The sequence below is a fragment of the Topomyia yanbarensis genome, chromosome 1 (assembly GCF_030247195.1).
Source record: "Topomyia yanbarensis strain Yona2022 chromosome 1, ASM3024719v1, whole genome shotgun sequence".
In the NCBI taxonomy this organism is placed as follows: domain Eukaryota; kingdom Metazoa; phylum Arthropoda; class Insecta; order Diptera; family Culicidae; genus Topomyia; species Topomyia yanbarensis.
In genome coordinates this window covers 27279218-27298873 of record NC_080670.1, presented here as the reverse complement: position 1 = coordinate 27298873, position 19656 = coordinate 27279218, and the positions used below count along the sequence as shown (strand labels likewise).

General features: G+C 37.9%; 1 protein-coding gene across 2 annotated transcripts in view; it reads left to right on the top strand.

Annotated features, from left to right (window-relative positions):
* LOC131677165 (uncharacterized) overlaps positions 1-19656 on the top strand; it is a 137779-nt gene that overhangs the window by 81968 nt on the left and 36155 nt on the right. The window lies entirely within an intron of this gene.

The following is a 19656-nucleotide window of genomic DNA, read 5'->3' as shown; positions in this document are numbered from 1 at the left end:
ATTGACGATCGCTATCGGTTATGATGTCGAAAAAAATTGCGTTATTTCCCGCCTTGAATCATCCGCCGGCGGAATTCAGTGCAAATATCGGAACGAACTGATAAGCCGAGACGGAACAGTTGGTCGTTCGCTGCATTCCGATCGTTGATTGCTAAAGGGCGGCTCCCCTTGCCGTACGTGGGGATGGCTCAACACTTGAACTGAAACTGAAAGCACTTGTCAATATTTGGATGGCACGTCAAACTGTCCCCTTCCCCGCTGGCTTTTCCGTCGGGCACAAAAGTAGCGGACGGAACTTAAGTCATGATCGCGACACTTTACCGTGAATATTGCGCGGTTCAAGTTTACCATTCCAGATGACTCATTGGAAATTACACGATTCTATTGAGAGTTGAAAAGTTAAATTTTGCGCCGGAAAATATTGGTTCTTTTTTAAAGACTTTCCTTCAGCGATATCGTAAAAATGATCACGAGGTCGTTAGTTACAATCAACTAATCATGAACAAATTTCAGCTTACGCGAATACCATTAATGATCTAAAATTCGTACGGATGTATATCATGTATTTAGACGTTTAGAAGCTTTTATTTAGCTACTTTTTGTCAGGACATCATCATGTATCACTTGAATCGAACAAATGTACACGTGGCCTTTTTTGGGTCTCAAAATTGATGGTGAGAAAATGTAACCGAAACAAGATTGCTTTTTTGAATTATTTTTTTCATTACTTTGCTTAAGCATGATATATTTCGTAGAATACAGACTGATGACTTCCATTCTCACACAGACTATTTGAGAAAGTCCGAGCGAGAACTTGCTCTGAGAGCCACCAGGTCACAGCCATCTGTACCGTAACTTGGATTTTAGAAAAGAAGTATTGATGTGGTACTTACTTAACGGAAGGCCCCGACTAAGTTGTACTTCCAGAAGTACCACGGAAGAGGTTGTGGGTATGTATTTAGTCAGGATCCACTTCAAGCAAGTGATGCGACTGAGAATGTAAGTTTGTGTTGTTGAAGTTTTGTATTTAGCTATGTCTGATAATTTACTGATTGATTAGAATAAATATATACAGTTCTATGTAGAACACCGGAAAGCCAGCCATCGGAAGGGTTGTTACAATTTATTTTTTATTGATTTAATTGTTGGTTATCTGGATTTGAATTTTTCATTAACCGTGATGATAAAATGTAATATAAACAAATAGTTATGATAGCGTCAAGTATTGTAATTCAAGGAAAGTATTTCTTAGTCTTCATAGGCGACTGTTCGTATAATACGAGCGATAATAACTACCATCGAAGGGAAATACAAGGAATTGAACCCGATCAGAACGACATAACAGAAAGATATCAAATTTATATCTCATGTTGATATTTATTACTCACTGTGTTATTTTTGTGATATCCCTGTCAGCAAGGCAAGCAAACTTATATCAAGATTATACCTTCTGGTGATATCATTGAACTGCTAATATGATTTTAATGTATGCATATAACGGTGATGTTATAATATATTACAAATTCTGTCACAATTATCTTTGAACGCTAACTGTAAACTGTAAATGACCAGTTGGTTAAAGCCCCAATAAACAAATCAATCGATCAACTGTGAATGATTGTTATATAACACAAATGACCGTTTATTTGCTAATACGCTGAAGCCTCTTTTTATGCGTATTCATCCAACTTTTTAAAGCAAATTTTCGAAGTTTCTATTGATTTCCTTATATTTGCGTTTTCCACATGGACATTCAAAGTTCCACGATTTTGAGACTAGATATGTTTTAGATGCAAGAGGTCCGAAAACTTGAAAATAACGTGTTTAACTTACTTGGTTGCATTTTGATTAAGAGATTACCTATTTTCTGAGACACTCGTCTGACACGCAATTTCGAATATGTGGCGTATGATTTCAATGTTGAAGCCTTTATTCATAAAGTTTTGGAATGGCAAAGTTATCAACAAGCTATTCTAAAGATTATGTTTTTCATATAAAACTTATTTTAAAGAAGGTGCAGGAAGTATCAAGCACTCCAGATGAACTAAAGAAACGCGGATTCAAATAAAAAAGCATTTTTAAACTATTTGTTATTGTTTAGTCAAATGATTCTATAAATAATTTTCTTTTAATTAATTGTGCATACTGCGATAACGAATTTTCAGAACTTAAAAAACTGTTTGATATATACTGATTTCCACAATACCGTTATGACTTTTGAGGAATTTATGCGGGTTTTTCATAAACAACCGAAACTTGTCCAGTTTGTGGGTATCTGATTTTGTGCGTTCTCCGAATTACCAAAGCATTGTATTTTTTTTATTTCAACTCCCGCATAAAATGTCTGAGTTTAAGATTGTTGTATCTTTTCGTTCCACCTAAGACAGTTTGACATTTACAATGAACTAACAATTAACTAACAATTTTTCGTAATAATCAAGATACTTGATTCATTTTGTAGCAAGTTAAAAAAGAAATAATGCGACCTGTTCAAATTGTTGAAAGATTAATATTTGTGAGTATGCTGCATAAAGCTATCAATATTTCAAAATGGCTTGAATAAATAGACATCCCAGCTGGTATTATTGTTTGCTGTTACAATTTGAATATGGGTTTTAGATAGTGCTTGAAATAGCTAAAAACTTTAATGTAAAAATATTGAATAATTTCCTCCTTAAAACTAAATAAAATTTAGAAAAGAAAATGTATTTTAGAAAACATGAAATATTCTAAAATTCGTCACACCGAAAAATCCACAACAATCTCTCGAATTTTATGATTATCTGTTATAATATTCGCAGTTGATAGATTGAACTATTGTAAAAAATGTATTTCTGCGAATTTATTAGATGTGAGATAATTGTACTGGTTTGCTTAATCTTCCCCATTTTAAAAATGCCAATAGCAAAACCCCAAAAGCGACTTTACTTTAAATCTCAAAATGCAAGCCTCAAAACTTTGGTATTTGTTTCTTTCAATCTATTCGGAATCATAAGTAACATTTGTCGTATTCTCCGTAAAATAATGTAGGTAAATTATCCGCTAAATGTTACCATATCGCATCGACATTATTCCCAAAACTCATGTAAATCATGTTAACGTACAAGAGAAGCACCGAAGCGCACTATTCAGAATCTAAAAATAGTTCCTTTTTCCTAATCTGAAAAGATATTATAAAGCTATTCAGTCTATCGTAATATAGGCAGCTGTAGCAGTGCGCAAAACTGTATGAAAACAAAGCGTATTATACAAGGAAAACAAACAGTCCTTTGGTGTTGGCAAAGTTCAATGTGTGCGTTCTGAAAACATCTTCCGCATCTATAATCGTTTTGCCCTTGACGAATGCGTAGAATATTATGCTAACATTAAACATCGGTCGAAAGCAACGTCGTTGGTTCATGCAGGAGACATCCCCATAAAACTCAGAATACCCAGGTTCAAATCACTATATCCACTAATAGCAATCAGCGTGTCATATATGCATAATAACAATAGCCAGCATGTATGCAATCATTTGACAAAACTATAGAAAGCTTTTGCTTCATGAAGCTTTTTGCTTTCAAACGAAAAGCGCCTTAATGTATGCTATATTTTTCTATTTTATTCTATTTTTAGACCTGCACGCTAAATTCGTTGATACTATACAATAGGTAATAAAAGCTATATTGGCCGTGGGAGAACCTAACAAATTTTGTTATAATTCTGATAGAAGCCTATCACAGGTTGTCATATTTTTGATATATACTAGAAGAATTTCTGTTATGTTTTCTGTTATTTTACCAACTAACGAGACCAAAGTTATAACACAACTTGTTATCATAACATAGTAACTCAGTCTGTAATAATTTTGTTATTTCTTTCTGATCGGGAAAAACCTAATGTACGGGCTTGTTAGCAATAACAACACTTGATAATAGATTCGAAAATGCTGACAGGGGTTGCCACTATTTTTCAAAGAAAATCTGGCAGATCAACTAAAAATGTCTGGAAAAACTGGCTATTGACAGCGACCTCAAGGTCATCGAAATTTGGCATTTATTTTAATTTTCATAGAATGTGCATAAATCGATTTTTATAAAATTTGGGACATTATTACTCAAATTTCCAAAATGTGTATGTAGCAGCTTCTAAAACTTAAAAAACGTTATTAATCCACCTAACAGTGTGATGAGACATTTCTTATAACTCTTATCACTCTCTTCGGATATTATATCGTTTGAGAACATTTAGAACTTGATGCTTCGCGATGTTTTTGATAACACATACTACATGGGATAGTGGCAGGACTCAGAGAATCACTCAAATCAGCATAGGACAACATCAGTGCTAGAAATCTCAAACCAAATCAATGGGAAGGCGAAAAAATGGCCCATAAAATAGACATACAAACGAATTATTGCTAATGCTCTGTTAATAAAATATCTAAATTCCTCAATCAATGCATTGTTGCGTTGCGTTGCGTTGCGTTGCGTTGTGACGATGATTTTGGCGGATTGCACACTGACTTCATCATGTTTGACTGCTGATTATCTAATAAGAGTTGCTTAGGAAATGGTAAGTAGGAATTCATACCAATCCGACCCACATTAAAACCTCAACAGCATGATAGCCATCATTGCTGGCCGCCCCCATCTTCATCGTTCACGGGGAAGGATAAAGGATAAGGTAGACAGGAAGTGTTGATGCTCCACCTACTTAACGGAAGGACGACGATTCATCAGACTCTTCCATAGGTGTCGCGGAGTTGGTAGTTTGGAAGGGTATCAGGTCTAGGATTCGCTCCAAGCAAGCGATGCGACCTATAAAGTATATTTTATTAGGTAGTTTAGTTAGTCTTCGAGTGCACGATGACTCGAAAAAGAAAAGATATTGTTTAGTTTATGGTTCTTTTTAAACTCTGGGCAGCCGGCTACCGAGAGTATCCTATGTTCCCTAAACAAAAGCAATTTGAACTCCACACAGCCGACCGTGGGAGTATTGCCTAGGTAAGCTAATCTTATCTGCGTAATGGGCCGTATCACTATTTATTGAAACTGTATTTAGAATTTGTTACTTCTTCTCTACGATATATTTATTGGCTTGAAAACTACCGAGTGATAACACATTATACCGGCAAAGATAGCGCGAGATGTTATAAATCATGGAAAGTATTTCTTATTTTCCATATAGGATTGTTTTTGGAATACAAGTATACGAGCGATAATAACGAACACTGAAGGGAAAAATAAAGGATTGTTAACCTGATGCACGGGCTTGTTAGCAATAACTTGAAATTAAGTTCATAAAAACAGACGCGGCGAATTTTCAGTACGTATTGACCCGTGATCATCGATACTAGTCAGATTAGTCGTATTTGGGCAAATTTCCGATCAACTATTCATTTTTACGGCAATGTTTTTTCGACTAGATCTGTTCGCACCCTCTCATTCTGCTACTATCGGCAGAAGGCTGATAGCACCCAGTCGTCGCCGGTCTAAGGACCAAATGTCATCAATAGACTTAGACTCGCATGGAGGCATGAGATAGGCATAGGAAACTTGTGAGAATTTTGTTATCCCACCATTTGACGACCCAACCAACTCAATGCAAAAAGATTCCTGAAAAAATGAAATGGGACTCCCCAGTCCAAAAGCGAAGCTCTATGAAATTTCAAAAAATTACATCTTTTAGGTGAAATGGATATTTTTGATCGAACCCTCCCAACGAACCGGGCTTGGGAGCAGAACAGATAAAAAGAAGGCAGGGATTTAGGGCTCCAACCAAATAATCGCGAAAAAATCCCTGAAAATAATTGGAACGGGACTTCTCAGTTTAAAATCCGAAGTTTCGTGAAACTTCAAAAAACTACATTTTTTGGTGAAAATGGGCATCTTTCATCGAATGTCATTAACGAACTGAGCTTGGTAGCAGAACAAACAAAAAGATGGCAAGTAATTAGGGCTCTAACCAAATCATCGTGAAGAAATGTTTGAAAAAACGAAAAAAAAACGAACAGGACTCCACACTTCAAAACCAAAGCCCTGTGAAAATTTTTGAAAATAACATTGTTAAGGTGAAAATGGGCCTTATAATAATTATAATTATTCGCAATTGATTTCCAAAATGTCAATCACTCAAAAGTCAAACTCAAAACCCCGACCATCGGCTTTCTGGGATTTTCATGATCACGTATTATTAAAACGTAGATCTAATATTTCAGTGTTTTCGCACATGTGCATTGAGAAAGTTTTAAATTGTGCGTGGTCTATGTTTTTGGTATCTCTGTAGTTCGCAACTAAGCGCACCACTAGCTTAATCTTAACAATTGTGCTCGTCATTAAAAAGGAAAAAAAACGGTATTCCGACTCCTCCACGTGAGAACCATATGTCAAAAGACAAACGGTCCATTAAAATACTGCAGTACATATCCATTCATTCACTTCCTAGACCTAGGAGCTCCTAGCATGTTGTTAGTCGCCTCTTACAACATGGAGACAGGTTTTCAGTAATTCTATTCTTGGCTGAAACAACGTACGAAAATTTTAGACCGCCCCACACCACACGGCTTGCGAATAGTTTAAAAAGCTCACACAAAAAAATCAAAATCGCCAAGAATCAACCCCCAGAATAAAAACCAGCTAAAACCAAATACTTACGCAGAAAAATTCGTAAATCGTTACATTCAAAATTCAATGTCAGTGAAATAAAACTACTTTGGAAGAACCGAGTATATTTTACTGTTTTTTGCCTTTCTCATATAGAAAGGTTATGCAATTACTCTGAAAAACGTCAACCTAATCCCGGCCCGGAGGGCCGAGTGTCATATCCCATTCGACTCAGTTCGTTGAGATCGGAAAAAGTCTGTATGTGTGTGTGTATGTATGTATGTGTGTGTATGTGTGTGTGTGTGTATGTATGTGCGTATGTGTCAAATAATGTCACTCATTTTTCTCAGAGATGGCTGGACCGATTTGCCCAAACTTAGTTCCGATTTGCCCAAACTAAATTCCTCAATCAATGCATTGTGGTGGGAAAACTGATTTTTCTAAAGGGGTTATGTATATTGTACTGAACCAAAAAAAAAATCGATTTGTTTTAATCGATTTAAAGTTTATACTTTACTCAAATTTCCAACGCGACTGAGAATTAAGAAATCAACGCTTTTTCTTGAAAAAACCCACCATTCAAAGAAAATCAACAGTGCATATTTTTAGACTTGGTTTTATTTCCTATTTAAGAACTATTGTGTTTTTTACATCCTAGATTGCATGATTCAGTGATCGAAACCCAAAACTTCATGAAGTATTTGAAATTATTAAATTAAAATTTGTGTTTGCTATTGAAATTGACAAAATGATTGTATATATAGTATATAGTCCCTTTGGCGATTGTTTACTTTTTTGGTCCCACCTATCAGCATTGAAGTATCGCCCTAACGTTTTTTACAATACCAATTTTACAATTGGTGGGGGTTTGGTGAAAATCGATCTTAATGTCTAAACGGCATAATTCCGAAACCGTAATTTTTGAAATTTTAAATTTATGCAGAATTAATATTTCAGAAAATAGTAACAAGCAAAAAAGTACCAAAGTCCAAAAAAATCAATTTTTGTCAAACGTAATTTTTTCGATTTTACATCAAATCTCAATGTTTCATGCATTATAATGTCATTTGGCATCAAAAATACAAATTTGATTTTGAAAATTTTTCATTTCAGTTTATATTGGAATTTGCTGTGTGATTGCACTCTTCAACTCGTAACTCCGGATCCGGAAGTCCAATCAATAAAAAAAATCAATTACAGCCGATGGGAAGATTGTACCTTTCATTTGAGACTAACTTTGTGCAAATCGATCCAGCCATCTCTGATTAACAGAGGTCATATTTTTTTTCCACATACACACATACTCACACATACATACAGACATGCATACACACACAGACATTTTCCGATCTCGACGAACTGAGTCGATTAGCATATGACACTCGGCCCTCCCGGTCGGGATTAGATCGACGAATTTTAGAGTGAATGAGAAAGGCAAAAACATTTTTAGCAAATGTTGAAATTTATGCATTTTTTGGTGAGCAGTTCTATGTTTCATAGACATTAAATCAATTTTAACTTCGCTTCCTATTAAATAAAGACCCTTATTACAGTACATCTCTACAAAAACGAGATCAATTTGAAAATAAATCTGAGGATTATGATTGATTACAGAACTCTGGAATTTTCTATTGGAATGTTTTCAGGCAGAAATTTGATATTGATGCTATTAGATAACTGTGAAATCAAAACCAAGAGATCAGTTACATATCAGGACCCCATTCCGACAATTTATCAAAAGTGCTCATGATGTTTACAACAACAGGTTATCAATCTACGGATCAGATAATTGTTATTGTAATATTGAATTAAATCAGTCTGCATCAATAAATTTTCAACTTCAATCCAATATTTTTTTTGGGTGTGGTGGAGGGGGGAGGGGGGTTGTATGGTGTTAAACCCCAAAACCTTCTCTTGGCTACGCCGTTGCTTGGAGTTATTTATTTCGCTTTTCATTTTCCGATATGTTTCAGATCGATCCGATGGTTATAAGTTGGAAAAATTACAGTCAGAAGGTTCGCACAAATGAACATTTTTGTACTGATAAGTTATCAAGTTCCTTCCAGACAACTTGGAAGTGTTCGGTGATTATTTCTAGCGGTTGTAGATAGTAAAATGAAATACAAAATTCGTTTTATCGAAATAATGTTTGGCTTATTTCAATGGATTATTACTATATTGAACAATAAATAGGCGACAAAGAGTAATCAACAAACAACAAGCCATAACTTTTAAAGTATTCAAAATAGATATTTGAAGTCTTCAGTAAAGTTATTCGCAAAAGTAAGAGCTACAAATTTGCTGAAGGCATCATTTCGATATAATCACTTCCAAAAAAAATTGTGAAAATATCTCACTCATAGGGGGATTAATCAGCAAAAGCACAATACCAAAAGAAAGGGCATATTGCCTCCATTAAATTCTCCGAAGATACTATTGACCTAAAATAAGCCGTTTTGTCGTTAATAATAGATTACATGTTTTGGTCATATTTCTGGCTATGGGAAATGATAAAAATCTTTCGTCCGCATTTAATGTTAAATATCTCTTTTGATAATAGTCCGATTTCAACAATCTATAGCTTGTTCGAAAGGTATTCGTTAAAGCTGTCTAAAAACATATAAATTGTTAATCTATATTGTCAATTTCGGCAGACAATTCAAAAAAACTGCAAAAAACGCCATTTTTGCGCATTCAAACATTCATATCTTGGAAACTGAACATCAGAATCAAAAACAAATTAATAGCGTTCATACTGTTTTTTAGTTCTTTCATTTAAAATTGGTTTGGATAAGATCGGTTCAGCCATTGCTGAGAAACACGAATGAGAATTTGTCCGTTACATACACACACACACAGACACACACACACACAGACATTATCCCAAATCGTCGAGCTGAGTCGATTGGTATATAAGACTCGGCCCTCCGGGCCTCGGAAAAAATCTTGAAAGTTTGAGCGAATTCTATACATTTCTTTTATAAGAAATGTAAAAATGTGACAAAATGAGTGATTTGTCTTTTTGTCTAGAAGCTGCCAAAACCTCTAGCTGTGCCAGATAAATCTGGCATAATGGCATCCCTGAATGCAGGCGCGGCAAATCTTTAGTAACTATTGACCCGTGAGCGTCGATATTAGTCTAATTAAAGTCGTATTTAAATTGATCTTTGATCAACTACAATAAGAACTCGATTTCATCAGGCCCCGATTTTATCTGCCCTAATTTTGTCCCCGTTTTGACCCGATTGTGTCAAACTTATGTGAAAATTCTGTTAATAGACTCTAGCAAACGAACCAAGTCAAATTCGAATAAATCGTTTTTTTAGTGTATTTTGCTTATCTTAAGCAAAATTTGCAAAAGGCATTGGAAGACGAGAAATTTATATACAATAATAAAAAAGGGTTATTAGGCTATACCTAGCGACTACAGAAAAATATTTTAACAGCTTCAGCAGAAAAAAATATGTCCCGATTAAACAGTTCTATGGCCTATGAAGAACAGCATGTTGTAGGTATAATCAGAAACAAATTAAAAAATGTACTGTTGGATATATATAATATAATGATTGTCCGACATGTATAACAGAATTGTACAGAAAGAACAACTTATGTTAAAAAGCAGGAAACTACCCACAGAATGTTTAGACAAAAAACTACAAATGTTGCAAATATAAGAATAAATAAACAGTATTCAGTTTAAGACAAACAAATCACAAATCACTGCTAATTCGGTTGTATCTATGTATGTCTATTACGGTTATACATTCAAATACAATGGTTTAAGTATTAGTTTCGACCTAATAACTCTTGGACCATACCCAGTCGGTAAAATGGCCTTCGGCCAACCGGCTTTCGGTAATCTGGCATTCGGCTAAATGACCCATTCGGTTAAACGATCCATTCGGCAAAATGACCGTTCGGTTCAATGCCCCATTCAGTTAAATGACCTATTCGGTAAAATTACCCATTCGGTTAAATGGCCTATTCGGCTGAATGACCCATTCTGGTGAATGACCCATTCGGCTGAATGATCCATTCGGGTGAATGACCCATTCGGATGAATGACCGATTCGGCTGAATGACCCATTCGGCTGAATGACCCATTCGGCTGAATGACCCATTCGGCTGAATGACCGATTCGACTGAATGACCGATTCGGCTGAATGACCGATTCGACTGAATGACCCATTCGGCTGAATGACCCATTCGGCTGAATGACCCATTCGGCTGAATGACCCATTCGGCTGAATGACCCATTCGGCTGAATGACCCATTCGCCTGAATGATCCATTCGGCTGAATGACCCATTCGGCTGAATAACCCATTCGGCTGAATGACCCATTCGGTTGAATGACCCATTCGGCGGAATGACCCATTCGGCTGAATGACCCATTCGGCTGAATTACCCATTCGGCTGAATTACCCATTCGGCTGAATGACCCTTTCGGCTGAATGACCCATTCGGCTGAATGACCCATTCGGCTGAATGACCCATTCGGCTGAATGACCCATTCGGCTGAATGACCCATTCGGCTGAATGACCCATTCGGCTGAATGACCCATTCGGCTGAATGACCCATTCGGCTGAATGACCCATTCGGCTGAATGACCCATTCGGCTGAATGACCCATTCGGCTGAATGACCCATTCGGCTGAATGACCCATTCGGCTGAATGACCCATTCGGCTGAATGACCCATTCGGCTGAATGACCCATTCGGCTGAATGACCCATTCGGCTGAATGACCCATTCGGCTGAATGACCCATTCGGCTGAATGACCCATTCGGCTGAATGACCCATTCGGCTGAATGACCCATTCGGCTGAATGACCCATTCGGCTGAATGACCCATTCGGCTGAATGACCCATTCGGCTGAATGACCCATTCGGCTGAATGACCCATTCGGCTGAATGACCCATTCGGCTGAATGACCCATTCGGCTGAATGACCCATTCGGCTGAATGACCCATTCGGCTGAATGACCCATTCGGCTGAATGACCCATTCGGCTGAATGACCCATTCGGCTGAATGACCCATTCGGCTGAATGACCCATTCGGCTGAATGACCCATTCGGCTGAATGACCGATTCGGCTGAATGACCGATTCGGCTGAATGACCGATTCGGCTGAATGACCGATTCGGCTGAATGACCGATTCGGCTGAATGACCGATTCGGCTGAATGACCGATTCGGCTGAATGACCGATTCGGCTGAATGACCGATTCGGCTGAATGACCGATTCGGCTGAATGACCGATTCGGCTGAATGACCGATTCGGCTGAATGACCGATTCGGCTGAATGACCGATTCGGCTGAATGACCGATTCGGCTGAATGACCGATTCGGCTGAATGACCGATTCGGCTGAATGACCGATTCGGCTGAATGACCGATTCGGCTGAATGACCGATTCGGCTGAATGACCGATTCGGCTGAATGACCGATTCGGCTGAATGACCGATTCGGCTGAATGATCCATTCGGCTGAATGACCCATTCGGCTGAATGATCCATTCGGCTGAATAACCCATTCGGCTGAATGACCCATTCGGCTAAATGACCCATTCGGCTGAATGACCCATTCGGCTAAATGATCCATTCGGTAAAGTGACCCTTTCAACTAGAAGACCCAATTGGGCTAATATGAATTTGGTCAGACTTTTTCGGCTAAGTGACAGTTGGTGAAACAGCATTCGGTCAAATGTCAAGATATTATATACGTAACTGTCACTGACACATTTTTTTTCTTATCTCGAATGCTTCAACGCTAGTAAACAGCTTTTGAATAACAATAGTGCTTTCATAAAGGATGAACTTGGCTGGAGACAACGAGAGACAAATGAACAAATGAGTTTGATTGTATTGAGTTAACTTTTTAATTACAACCAGTTTGCCCAAAACTGGCAAGAAGAATATCTTGCTTCAAATGGCAACACACGTGGAGACACAAACAACTCGCTTCCGACGACAATGGATTCTGGCAATATGTAACATGTATAGCAAACAGGGACAACCCCAAAAGATTACATTTATGAAGACAAGTTTTGCATACTTTGTTACTTCAAGGGGGATTATTCACTGTAACGATATCGCCAAAATGAAGGTCTTTGATTGACCCAATTGTCTTCATATCTGAAGACATGATTGTTGTACACTTTTCCGTTTCGTGTCAATAAAAAAGTCGATTTATTAATAAAACCTATTTTAATCCACCTAGCGGTGCAATTGTGCCTTTCTCAATCATGAACACGTGAATGTTTGCGTTGTTTATATTCATTAAAAGCTTTCAAATGAATATATTACATTTTATTATTATACATGACATGACAAATATACAAGAAAAAATCACTATTCGAGTTCTAAAATTTTGTAAAAGAAAAAACAGCTACATTAATATTAAATTGAAAAAAAAAAGGTGCGAAATCGGCAGTCCCAAAAAGTCGATTTTCGTAAAAAAAATTTTTTCGAGGTAACATAAAATCTCGACGTTTCATGCATTTTAAAGATGTTTGGCATCAAAAACGAATTTGATTTCTGAAATTTCATGGGGTCCCCCCTTTGAAAAAAAATTTAGTTCCGGCTTATATGGGAATTTCATGTGACCGGACGATTTAGTCTATATTTCCGGACCCATATAAGCGATTCGTACGAAATTTTATAGACATCTGTGGGGATATTATAGCTATCATTTGAGACTAAGCTTGTGAAAATCGGCCCAACCATTTCCGGGAAACTGATGTGAGTTCGTAAATTTTGAAAGATGGCCGCTTTTCCCGGGCACTTCCGGAACCGTCTATGGTGGTCAATGTAGTCAACGAAAGTTTGGTTGGCCGTCGATGACCTAGAACAGCAAATTTAAGTTGTTTGAGAGACATTTTAGCGAAATTTTTACCTTTTTTGCTTTCATCGGAGTATCGGTTTGAATCACAATTTGCTATGTGATCGCACGCCACAACCTGTAACTCCGGAACCGGAAGTCAGATCGGGATGAAATTAAATAACCATTTACGAAGGCGCAACACCTTTCATTTGAGACTAAGTTTGGTTGAATCGGTCTAGCCATCTCCGGGAAACCGATGTGAATGTTATTCTGAATTTGGATACTTCCGCCGGGGCTTCCAGAACCGATGATGGTGGCAAATGGGGCCAAAAAGACTTTGAATGGATGTTAGTGACCTAATACTACAAATCGAAGCAGTTGTGGTCATATTTAGGAAAAATTTTCACCTTTATACATTCATTGCAGAATTTATTAAAATCGACATTTTCTGCGTGATCGTGCTCACCACCCTGTAATTCCGGAACCGGAAGTCGGATCCATCAGAAATTCAATAGCAGCCTATGGGAACGTAGTATCTTTCATTTGAGACTAAGTTTGTCAAAATCGGTTCAGCCAGCTCTGAGAAAAATGAGTGACATTTTTTGTCACATACACACACACAGACGCACATACACACACATACATACATACACACATACATACACACGCTCAGACATTAGCCGGACTCGACGAACTGAATCGAATGGTATATGCCACTCGGCCCTCCGGGCCTCCGTTAAAAAGTCGGTTTTCAGAGCAATTGCAATACCTTTCTATTGAGAAAGGCAAAAAATTTACCTTTTTACATTCATCGCAGAATTCGTTAGAATCGAGATTTGCTGCGTGATCGTACGTATCACCCTGTAATTCAGGAACCAGAACTCGGATCCACACAAAATTCAACAGCAGCTGATGAACCTTTCATTTAAAATCAAGTTTGTCAAAATCGGTTCAGAAAATTCCGAGAAACCGATGTGGACAAATCAACAAATTTTATTTTGTAACCATACTCTTCAACTCGTAATCCGGAACAAGATGTCGGTTGAAAATGAAATTCAATAGCAACCTATGAGAATAGTATACCTTTCATTTGAATCTTAGTTTCTAAAAATCGGTTCAACCATCTCCGAGAAACCGATGTGGACATTTTGTTAACAAATCCGCACATACACACACATACATACATACATACATACATACATACATACATACATACATACATACATACATACATACATACATACATGCACACATACATACGCACGTACAAACACACACACAGATATTTTGCGATCTCGGCGAACTGAGTCGAATGTTATATGAGACTCGGCTCTCCGGGCTTCGGTTAGAAAGTCGGTTTTTGGAGCAATTGCATAACCTTTCTATATGAGAAAGGCAAAAGAATAGTATTTAATTACCTTAATCAGCATGAGTTCAATGTTATCTTCATGTAATTATATTTTGAAATGTTGGTGGAATGGGTTTGAAAGTGGAGGGAATGGGGGGTTAGTAGAGTGAGAGTGGAGGATGCGTCAGAAATCCTTCATCTTATTTCGGTATACGGGGTGGATGAAGGAAATGCGGGCGTGAGGGTGGTCCAAGGGGAGGGGAGTGATGAAGGAGGGAGGTGTAAGGGCAAGGCGGGGGTAGGAGGGGCGGCGACGTAATACTCAACTGCATATTTTGCCTTCCATTTGAGACTTGGTTTGAGAAAATCGGTTCAGTCATCACCGAAGAACCGATGTGACTTTAATTGTGGAATATGCCCGGAATTCCGGACTTCCGGAATCGTCGATAGTGGACAATATATTCAAAGAATGTTTGATTGGCAATCAGTGCTCTAGATCTGCGATTAGAAGTAATTTGGTGACCATTTCAATAGTTTTTAGCCTCTGAGGTATTACGATTGTACCGATTTATATGGGAAATTCCAGTGTATCCTTACTAACACCCCTGTAACTCCGGAAGCAAGAGTCAGAACAGAATGAAATTCAGCAGCAGTCAATGGCATTACTGTATCTTTCATTTGAAATCAAGTTTGTAAAAATCGGTAGAGAATTCGTTGGGGAATGGGTGTGATATTAGCTTAGGAACTTGGCGGGTTCCCCGGGGGCGTCATGAACCGTCATAGGTGGCCAATGTGGTCAAAGTTGCTTTGATTGATCATTAGTGATCCAGACCCGCAAACTAGAGTAATGTTACATCAATTTTAATATGTTTTACATCATTTGAACATCATGGTGGTACCAGTTTATATGGGAATTTGCTGTGTGACCGCACTCTTCAACCCGTAACTCCGGAACCGGAAGTCGGATCAACTAAAAATTCAATAGCAGCTTATGGGAGCGTTATACCTTTCAGATGAAACTAAGTTTGCGAAAATCGGTTCAGCCATCTCTGAGAAAATTGTGTGAGTTTAAATGACACACACACACATACACACACACATACATACACACACACAGACATTTGCCGATCTCGACGAACTGAATCGAATGGTGTATGACACTCGGCCCTCCGGGCCTCCGTTAAAAAGTCGATTTTTACAGTGATTGCATAGCCTTTCTTTATATGAGAAAGGCAAAAAGGCCACTATGAACTGTTTAGATTTTGTGAATTAAGGGGTCATCTACTCTCGAGGCCCGAAATTGAGATTTTTAGGGAATAAATTGCAAAGTATCTACTCAAAAGATGTTGTTTTTTTATTTTTTATTTTGAAGCTACATGTTTTGACCTAAATTTTAATAGTGGGGACAAGACAAACATGTTGGCGACCTTAAAACGTCATTGATTACATAAACGTTGAAACTGTTGCGGAGTAAGTCTTTTTTTATAAAAGTCTTACTCCGTAGCAGTAGGACTTTTGTAAAAGTCCGATTTGAAATTTTAGCGTTACTTAATTCATGAATGGTCCCTGAATGTGAGAAGCAAAATATTGATTTTCGTGCAGGTATGACTGCCACAAATTGGTAGCTTATTTTCGATGCCTCTCGCGAATTTAATTCTCACCCCTCATACATGATTCAACAGTCATCATTCCACTCAGACATGACCATGCGTATTCCCCACGCACATTAACGGACGAAAATAGCTGAACACTGTCTCAACTTTTTTCGGTGTAGTTTCTTCGCCAGTTGTCGTATATTCAAGTACTGATCAGATAGAAAAGATAGTATTGAAAGCGCCGAAGATTGAGTGATATGCCAAACTGCTTCTAATCTCTGTAGGTCTGGGTTCTATCCCAGTCTAGGTCGTTGGGATTTTATGAGGTGAACAATCTCTGATACGTCTTCTTTCGTAAGAGAAATAATGTCGTTGGTCCTGAGCCAAATGTTGTTGGGACAATATCTATGGTTCAGATGGTGAAGTACCCTCTCTGGCGCCGATGATAGGCGCTCAGTTGCGGACAGGGCCTACTGACAAAACAAATAAAATAAGAAAATGTCTATAGGATCATTGCACTAGCCCCGTAATTATCATGTACAATTATGCACTAACAATCGGCTTCGAAGTCTGCTCAAATAGAATATCGAGTTTTGCAACGAAATTTTCCACAAAGCTTTGATTGTGATCTCAGAAACACGATACCGAAATGTAGGAAACTGCCCGGTGCTACGTGAGCGTATAATAGATGTACAACGATTCGCAGAATTCATTCTAGTTTTTTATTGCCTAGGTATGCTCGGCATTGCAAAAAGCAAGTAAAATCGTTGGTGGTATGGTGTTCACTTAGTAACCGACCAACTTTCGAATCAATCCCATACACATACCGTATTTTACGAGCAATTGATCGTGGCGTGCACACAAGCCGATGCGAAGCCCACTTTTATCGCTGAGAATAGTCGGTAAAAACATCGAAACTGAATTCTATTGCGCTATCTTGTATCCGATTTATGAATGTATCTCTATTCTTGAATCTATTCCCGAATATTACAGAATACTTCATTATTCAGCACGTAATTATGCATATATTTATCCAGAATCCTAGATATTTGACTTTAGCAATATGCCGATATTCTAATTTATAAATTAAAATTGATAATTAAATTTAGTTTTCTAACAGACATGAGATTTACTGAATTGTGTATCTGCTAGCCCCTGATCCCCGTTAACCTAATTCATCTCGTCAATAACTAGCGTCAAATTGGGGCCAAACAGATGATGATACTAGTTACTGTCGAGATGGATTCGAAAAACGAAAATCCGACTTAATTTTAAGTTGCATCCACAAATTGGTTTAAACCAATTTATGCTCTTTGGGAATGAATATTGCATAGTGTCAGACATTTGTTTGCTTAGGCAAAAATAATCGTTTGTTTTTGCTTTCGCACCAGCAAATCAGAGCTTCTGGTTTTGCTCCCGGGACATCACTGGGGACTTGCCAGTTGCTTTAGGCGTTATATATGTCGTGTGACTGTTTGAAGATAGAGTCTAACTAGTTCTAATTTGGGTACTACTCATGATACATTGTTTAACTTAATCTTAAGTTGGTGCTAGTTACTGATGAGATGGATTCGCAACTCAAAAACTTAATATTAAGTTAGGTCTTATCTACTTAAGGCACAAATGCATTCAATCCAATTTTTCCTTTATGAAAATGAATATTGCATAAACTTTAGTACATCTGAAGAGACAACCTTATATAGTCGTATTACACTCTGGGTTTGAATGTTATTGTCTTAAAGTGAAAAAAATAAAAACTTTTTTTTATAATTACCTTCTGTGAAATAAGAAAGCGCTTAAATATTCTATCACAATTACAAATTTGCGTCAAAAAATTCTATAACCCACATACCCTTATGCTCCCTATTGACGCCTGTTGTGTAATGCCTGAACACAATGTAAGCGAGTAGGGTGCGTTAGACACATTAGACGGCGAGCAGTTGCAGTACCTACCGTATCCGCCGCATCATACCAAAAGGCATAGTATCTTCGTCCATTTTGTATGCATCTTCCTAATCCCAGCGCTGTGGTGTAATTCAAATGTTTATGGTTCCAATTACTCGTCATATCATTTACAGCTCATTTTATTTCACAATGTCTACAGAATTCTCATTATCAGTACTGTACGGTCGCCCATATCCGACTGCTGGATATCTTGTACTATATAATCATTGCAAAAATGCTAATAATTTTCACGAAGATATATTTATCAGCAGTCGGCAATCGTAAACGCCCTTGAGGCGCTAAGGCTTTCCAGAAAAAAACGAACATTTGGTTCGATATCCATCAATTTTCGGAACAAAGCCCTATTAAAGCTAACCCCACAGACCAAAACCCTTGCCTGTAGGTAAAATCCGGCCAGTCCGTTATCCGTGATAACTGCTTTTTTCAATTGTTGTACACGATAGCCGTATGGGGCCATGGCCATCATACCCTTGGGTCCCTTGTGCGGAATAACACCACCTTCTCGCCATTCCATTCAGAAAAAGTGCGGAAGATTCAAATCACCTGATTCGGTCCGTCGTCATATGTGACCAAATTTACCCGAACAATGCGAAGCATTCTGCCAAAACAACGGAACGGAAAACAAAAGACCATAACTCGATGGCCACCAGTTCAGGCTATTCAGGATGCACGTCACGTCAATAGCGGGCAGCCTGTAGTTTAGGCACGCCGGAGTAAAATCAACGGTCGCGGTGAGTTGGTGCCCGAACTTCGGCACAACTAAAAAGTTTGATTTTTTAGGGTTTCGGATTCTTCTCGTCAGTAACTAACACCAACTTGATGCTAGTTAAATAAATCCAAATCTGCACTAAAGTGACGCCAGTTAGACACTAAAATCCAAAAGGTCACACAATTTACATGAACACTTAAACGACTGGCTGGTACCGAGTGACATATAGTAAGCGCAGAAGTTCATGTTTACTGATGAGGAATATCGGCAATACTGTCTTCTTAACATTAATGTTTTTATGCTAGAAGATGGTCCGTTTTGCTCCACAAGCCTCAATCACGCCTGGTTGGAGTGATTGGCTATGCTTGCTTATTCAAAAATTTCAGGAGAAGGGAACAGTTTGTGGCGAGCTGCCATGATAATTAAGTTGAAACTGTACTTAAATGTTTCCTGTCAAGTCAAGTTCAAGTACGCCATCATGTTATAAATGTTATTATGGAGAGTGGACATTTTTTCGACAGTTTTACGCCATTCTTTTCGTCAGGTATGATCCTTTTTGTTTTGTTTTGATATCATGGCACGTTTTACATACTTGTATGGAAGGTTTTTTTTAAATTTAATTAATCATGTCCAT